This window comes from Rissa tridactyla, chromosome 7, assembly GCF_028500815.1.
Source record: "Rissa tridactyla isolate bRisTri1 chromosome 7, bRisTri1.patW.cur.20221130, whole genome shotgun sequence".
NCBI lineage: Eukaryota > Metazoa > Chordata > Aves > Charadriiformes > Laridae > Rissa > Rissa tridactyla.
In genome coordinates, this window is record NC_071472.1 from 40,285,925 (window position 1) to 40,293,564 (window position 7,640).

Genomic DNA, 7,640 nt, shown 5'->3' on the forward strand with positions numbered 1-7,640 from the left:
CTCACTCTTGCTGTCTAAAAATTACACATCTTGTGGAGAGAAAGAAAATTCCACATTTTGCTTATCTGAAATGTCTGTCTTGGGAAGATATAAATCTTTCTTCATGCTCTTACATTAATTACAAATTATGGCAAAAACTCATAGTGAGCTGATTCTTTGGCAGATAAGGTTGTGCTCCCATATGAGGAACACATGTCTGTGGTGGTTTGGTGGCTTATAGTTCATGAAGGATCTAGTAGCAGAAACCTCAGTATATGCCTGACTCCACTGAGCTGTTTAGGATACCTATGGAATTCTCCCTGAAAGGTCTCAAACCCGTGAAGCTGAATTAAGGTCCTCTGGTAGACCAAGTTTTTTATATCCCAGTCTATGCTTCCAAATTCACAAAGATAATGCAAAAAATTATTATGCCTTTTTCTAGAAAGTGTTGTCTTAAGAATAAAATGGTGCTCTTGAATCCATGCTGGGATATGCGCAGTGCGGGCAGGTACCAAAGGTGTATGTCTTGTAGTCATTCACACGGTCGTTTTCAGCAAGGTGTGAACGAGGGATCTGACTGGGGCTGATCCAGGAGGTTGTGGCTGCCAGTGTGGAAGAGATACTGAGGGGCTGAGTCTTGGGGCTGTGACAAGTTATTACAGAGAAGTCACAATTGACATTGGCTTAATGGGACAAACTGTGGTGTAAAGGGACAGATTCCTTCTTTCAGGTGTGTATGACATCCTTGATAGCGAATGTGTGAGGACAGGACTTTGCCTCTGTGAAAAGGTTACGGACCAAAGGGCAGGGGATGCGCTACTGTAAACACTGTGGTTTTGCAGAAAGTGTAAATCAGGTCTGAACCTGGCTCGTGGGCTGCAGCAGCCGTCTCTCCTTACTCCAAATTTCAGACAAAATTTGGGACTACAGAGAAATTTTGAAACTGAAAGTCTGATTAGATTTGAAATCCCTCCCCCAGCACTATCCCTGCTTAAAATTCCTAGCTATCAAACAGCTACTTCCTCACAGATTATTGGCTTTTCATGTTGCTCAAGTGCAGCCTTTTCATCAGATCGCATATGTTCTGATCACTTTCTGGCAATTTTTCTTATTGTAAATAGAGCCCATTCAGCCACAGTTTATATAACCACTACCCAGATAATACCCTCCTAATCACCACTTTCCCTGGAGAAACACAATTATGTCTCTTTCCCCATTTCTGCCAATTGCATTTGAGTTTGCCACAGAGCCAAACCTGGCCCCGCTATTGTACTAGTGCAGATGGGTGGGAGCCACAAAAGCCTGAACTGGAAAATTCCCAATCTCTGGGCAAGAGCTTTGGTCTGCTTCTTTCTGCTGCAGGGGTTCCTGCTAAATGAGTTGGATAGAAGAACTTTTCCGTATGTTCGGACTTTTTCACAAGCTTGAAGGGACATGATTTCAAAGGGTTTGTGCAAAATCAGAAGGTTTGTGTTTAGATGGGATTCCAAACAGGAGAAGTATCCAAAATCTGCCTGATGGAGTGTCATCTGCAAATAATTGCATGGGCCATGGTCTGGCTTTTGCCATAGGTATGCATTGTTCATTTTTAAGCTACAAATGCATGCAACCTGGGGATCCAGGGCAGATGAGAGCTGGAGGACAAGCGAGAGGTTATCAGTAGCTTGGCCAATAGCTGGAGGGCAGTAGCAAATTGTGTAGGGAGATGTACTGCCAGCAGGTTACATTGGTTCGTTGCATTGCCCAAATTCTGCTAAATTCTGTGGTATTTGAATGTGCTGGGTTGCCAAAACACACCTCTGATACCAGGGCAGGTGAATCGAGGAGTGTTATTGAGTGTACACCTTCTACAGGCGTTGACCCCCAGAGCTAATGTGCGTGCTGGGTAAAGCCTACCTCCCTTTCACAAGGTCCCCCGTCTGAGTAATGAGGGTGACTGGGTGCATCTGACCTCTTCTCCTGAGCCTGGCGGGGAAAGGTGGAAGAATGTCCTTGTTGCTGCTTCCCTGCAGGCTTCCCCAAGCCCCGCGACGTGGGCAGATTGCAAGGAAAGGGGAACAAGACCACAGATGCCAAATGAGCCACACATCTCCGAGCCAGGAGGTCAATATTACCTCTCTCCCACCCTGTGCCAGGTGGGGCCAGTGAAGAGCAGCTCTTTGACAAGATGCCCTCTTGTGGGTAGATGACAAACCGAACAGTTTGGGAAACCAGAGACAAAGCTTTTCAAAGGCTTTCACCCAGCTTTTCAGGTGCCTGCATGTTTAGGCATCTGCCAGAAGGCTCAACACAGGGGCCATATTTTCATAGTGTTTTCTAAAAAAGGTTGCTCATTTTAATACATTTGAAGTGTAGAGTCTGAAATTGTTACTTGGGCAGAATTACTAGGCTGCAGATTTGGCTGCTTCAAAGGGGAGGTGAAATACTCCCAGGACTGCTGCTGCTGCAACCCGAGTGATCTCAGGTCACCCAGAAGACAGTGATAATTAGCTAAATATCAAAGCAGGTGCAGCTATTTAATTCTGTAACTTTTAAACTCAGCTAGAAAGATTGAAGGAGGGGGCCCAGAAAAGTCTGAACTAGGAGAGTGCCTTCCCACGGGCAGTGATGGGTATGATAATGCAGGTTTAATGTTATTCTTGCACAGGTAAATGGAATTTGTCTGGTTTTAGGATAGGCATGGTGGCCTTCTATCTGCTTACAAAAGGTTGTATAGATGCATTCTAAGAATAGTGTAGGAATATGCAGGTGTACACTTAGAGATGCATGCAATTGTGTATATTCAGAGAGTGAAGTGTCTCTCAGAGGAATACTGATGTGTTTAGAATTTGTTTTGGTTTTAGGGAAGCAAGACAAGTTGTACATTTTTTCCCTTCACAAATAATTAAGTATCACAGCTTGGAAATATCGTAGTAAGGAAACATGCTGGCAAAATGCAAAGGCATGCTCTCGGATCAAGCAGAACAGAAAGAAAGGGGGGAAAACCCAAAATGTCTTTCAAATGCTTTCATGTGAATCAGACAGACAGAAGGTTTATTATCATTCTGTCCTCTTCTAGTGGGAATAGCATCATTTGTTGCCCTTAGTGGGGAAAACTTCAGACCCCTTGCAGACAATGCTAGGAGAGCACAGCTCGCTCATTTTAGCTGGAAGCCCATTGACAAGGTGAAGGTCCTTGGCTCGGACTGGATGCGTGGCCCAAGGCTCCCTGTTTTGCCAGGGCCCATGTGAACAGCATGGACTGACAGCTTGGCTGGATGTAACACGCGCAGAGGTTTCCCATTAGGCAATCAGAGAGAGAAAGGGAATCAGTTCTTGATGTCTCTGGTAGCCTTTGTTTATCATGAGAGCCCACCCTTCCATTGCTGTTCCTCGTGCTTCTTTCCCAGCAGTTCATTGTCTGTCATAATCTCAAGGATAACGGGTAGGTTGTGGGCCAGGAACGTATTGTGCTACCTGCCATGCGTGGACCCCAAAGCAGCCCGTTACTGCCTGAGGCACATGGGCAGTTTGGAAATTACATGACTAGATAAACATACCCCAAAACCTGTGCAAAATGAATCACTCATTGACTACAGCAGGAAGCCTGCAAACTGTTAGCAGTGAATTTTGATGTGAAATGTTTATAAATTCTTTTATATTTTTAATATTCTGTGGAGATTTGGCTGATACTACAATTCTTAAAACTGCACAGAAATATGATATATGGCATACTCACTGGTCCAGAATATATCAGCACGTCTCTCCAAATCGCTGCCAGCGTACTGGGGATGTTTTCAAGGTAAGTCTGTATGGGAAAATCACTGCTGGCTCAGCGGTATCAGTGTCAACGCCAAATCCTGTGACATTGGATCACAGATTTCATTGCTTCCAAACGGCCCGAATCTGCTTTGTTACTTTGCCAGCGATGCCCCTGTGAAGAGAAGTCAAGCCTGTGGCTCCTTCCTGGGCCAGATGGCCTCTCAAACCTGGAGGCCAGGCTCCAATTGCGCTGACACTAGGCTGGATCCACCGCAGTGTCGTGTCACCCTTCATCTTGCTTGAGTCACTCTGGGCTGATGTGGGTAGGTGACAGAGAGCCCTGGGTTCGGCTAAATGATCGGCGAGGCCTTTGTAGCTTGCTGCAAAGCTGTAAATCCCTCTGTGGGTCTTGCAGTGAATAAAACCCTGGCAGGAATTAGCCCCAAATGAGTAATAGCGCCTGGCTCAGACAAAGGAGTCAGCAGCACTCCGACTCTCAGAGAAAACAGTAGCAGGTTTTCGGTCCAGAAAAAAAAAGGCAAAGTGAACCACAGGGCTCAAAGTAACAGTCTGGCAGAGAAAATATATCCCAAACAGCAAATTATTTAAGCAGTCATGCTGATTTTGCTGCTCTCTTGTGTCAGCGCCATCTATCTATTGCTTTATTTATTTATTTGTAAGGAAGGGATTTGCAGGATGATGGCCAAGCCATAGAAGCTCCCAAAGTCTGCAAAGGTTGCTCAGGGCAGTGGGTCCCACCAGTTGGATGAGACTTCAGCTGGGGAGCACTCGGTAGTATGAGCAGGATCTGACCCCTGTTAGCTGGCTGCAGCACTTCCCTGTGGGTTCACGTTATGCCAGGTAGAAGCTCACTCTGTTTAGCAGGTTGCTTAATGCATGCCTTGGGAAAGGCGCACAGCATTCTTCACAGGGTCTGTCCCAAGTTTTGGTTATAAAAAGGTGTAATGAGAAATTCTGAGTCCTAATATTGGTGTGCAGACTCCCACTGGTCTGGGCTGTCCTTACCCAGATGGTCAATAGCTGCAGGTCAATGCAGGGACCCTCAGGGTCAGGCAGAAGACGCCATGGAGCATTTCCTGAGCATCTCAAGAGGTGTCAGAACCTCTTCCACACACGCAAGTCTCTGTGGCAGAAGAGGTGTGTTTGGGAGGTCTAAACACACCTCTTCTTCCAGGCATCCCCAAGCCAGCTGTAAATTACCAGCTTCAAGTGTTGCTACCAGTTAACGCTACAGCCCTGGAACTAACCTTGATTTTCCCTTTATTTTATAAAGTTTACCCCTTATTCAGAGTACAATACCCTGAGTACAATACCTCCAATCAATCCTGTTTAAGATAGGCACCTCTTCCCAGCCCGGCTCTGGCTGTAAGAGAAATGGGTGATGATGAAGCCTTGTGTTTGTTCAACCCTGTTTGGAATTTACAGCGCTTTGTAAATGATTTATTGCAATTGTAAATAATTGATGCCTCTGGAAATGGATTCCTGTCAACAATACATTCACACCCAGGCCTTCATTTCACCCTCATGGTGGCAATATGCATTTAATGGGGAAATTGGTCCAGTTGCTCTAGGTTCTTGTTTATGTCTTGAAATGTAGTGCTTATATACGTGGTGGTAGTTCTCGCTTCTGTGAAAGGAAAACTGTGTAGAGGGTGCAGGCTCCAGGAGCAGGAGCTGTGGTACAAGTCCTACCTGTGAGTGGGCAATGCCCTGCTTTGTGGAGGGGTGACGTGAGGAATTGCAGTGTGGGCTTTCTGTTATGGTATTAATCTGAAAAGTGGAGTCTTCCCAGGAAAACAACATACTCAGAAGGTCTCGACTGGTGGGGGCAGATATAAACAGATGAAGGCATTAAGGCAGATCATAAAATCATAGAACCATAGAATGGTTTGGGTTGGAAGGGACTTTAAAGACCATCCAGTGCCACCCCCTGCCCTGGGCAGGGACACCTCCCACCAGCCCAGGTTGCTCCAAGCCTCATCCAGCCTGACCTTGAACCCCTCCAGGGATGGGGCAGCCACAGCTTCTCTGGGCAACCTGGGCCAGGGGCTCACCACCCTCACAGCAAAGAATTTCTTCCTAATATCGAATGTAAATCAACCCTTTTTCAGGTGGTCCAGCATTGATCTTGGCCTCTCACACTTCGCTTCCCCTCAGCTTGAGATGGAGACTCCTTTGCTTGTCTTCTCTCATCAAGACTTCTCCTAGAGACCATATAGTGTTTCACTGGGATTCCTTTCAGGTCATATCTCATGGTAAGGAGATAGGAGAAGCATCTTCTAGCATGCAGACCAGTTTTAGGCTTTTCATTAAATTTTCCCTTTCTCACTGACATGCCGTGAAAGCTTCTGGATGAGACTCCTTGTCTTGCAGGACCTGGGCGGTTGCCCTTTAGCTTCAGTTCCCACCTGCTTCCACCAGTGCCAACAACTCTTCTACTGACAGGCACTAAGTGCTTTCTGCCTACATGAAACCGCAACGCTTTGGAATTGTGGAGAAACTGGCTGTTCCCCTGTAGCTGCAGACACAGTTGCTCCCACCAGGTAAAACGTCCGGGGAAAACATCAGCGTGGAAACTATGGGGAAGTTGCGCTTGTTCAGTAGCAGACATTTGTCTGTGAGCTCCCCGCCACCACGTGAACTGACTGCAAAGGAGGAAGTCAAGGAGGGAAAGGTCCCTCACCAGGACATGGGTACAGGAGGCACAGATCTGCTGAGTAACTTCTCCATATCTGCATTCACAAGTCTATCCACCCTCTTCCTTGGAGTTTTGATATCTACAGCTTCAGCCACGTTGACCTGTGGTCTCAGCTGTGACAGTGATGTCATGCTGGGAAGTGAAGCACATTGCTTATGTATTTTTGAAGTAAGGATAAAAAGCTTGTATGGATTTGTTAATAAATGCAATAGAAAAATAATTCAACTTGTCCTTTAGAGACAGTAATCCCAAATAGCCAGAGGTCAGGCATTTCACCTAGTGCCCGATTACTATTTTCAATCATCTCATTAAGTAAGTGCCTGGTTTCACAGTGGCTGCAACACGTTATCTCCCAGGGGATTAGCACACCGAAAACAGAGTAATTGAGACCTTGCGATCATTCTGTCACAAGTATCAACAGAAGGGAGAAAAAACTGTTATTTTTTTAAAGAAGATACTTAAAGGGAAGGAATTGCCTTCCAAAAATAGAAGCCAATGCTTTCAGAAGTCACTTGTGATTTTAAGGTGTCTCCGTTGTTTGATACATGATTTTGGTAAATCTTAAGGGCTGCAGGTTTTAGAGAAGTGCTGTCTGTCTTCACTGTGCTGTTTACTGTGTCGTGTATAGGGACCAAAGAAAAGTGCAAAGGGAACATACTTCAACTTCTTATTAGAAAGGCTGGGCTGGGAAGGGATGAGGTCTTTTCTAGGTATGACCCTCTAACATGCCCATGGGTAAGTTGTCCCAACCCTCTAAGCTAGGCCTATACCATGCCTAGAGTTGCCTGAAACAAGGTGGGGCAGACTTGGTGCTCCGGGTGGCTCTTTTGCTTTCTTCTTATGTACTCCTAAAGTGAGGTATTTTTTGGAGTTCTTTCTGCTTGTGACTCAGAGCAAAGCCACCTTTGAACCCACAGATCTTTGAATAGATCGGCTGAGATTCATCTTCTGGGGACTCTGCTCCAAACCCTTAGCTCTCCTTTTCCTTTGGGGAATTTCCTGGCTGATCAAGATCCAGTTTTCATTATTCTCTGTCGTGTGTTGTGCTGATGGGTTTTATCTTTATTGCAAGGCAGTCTTTGCTCCCACTAGGAAGACTGAGATGTGGTGATGCGCTACTAAAGTCTCGGGATGTGTTTGTGTGACTGGCAGATGGAAACAGCCAATGTGTTAGGGGCTAATAAAGATGATGTGGCTGCAG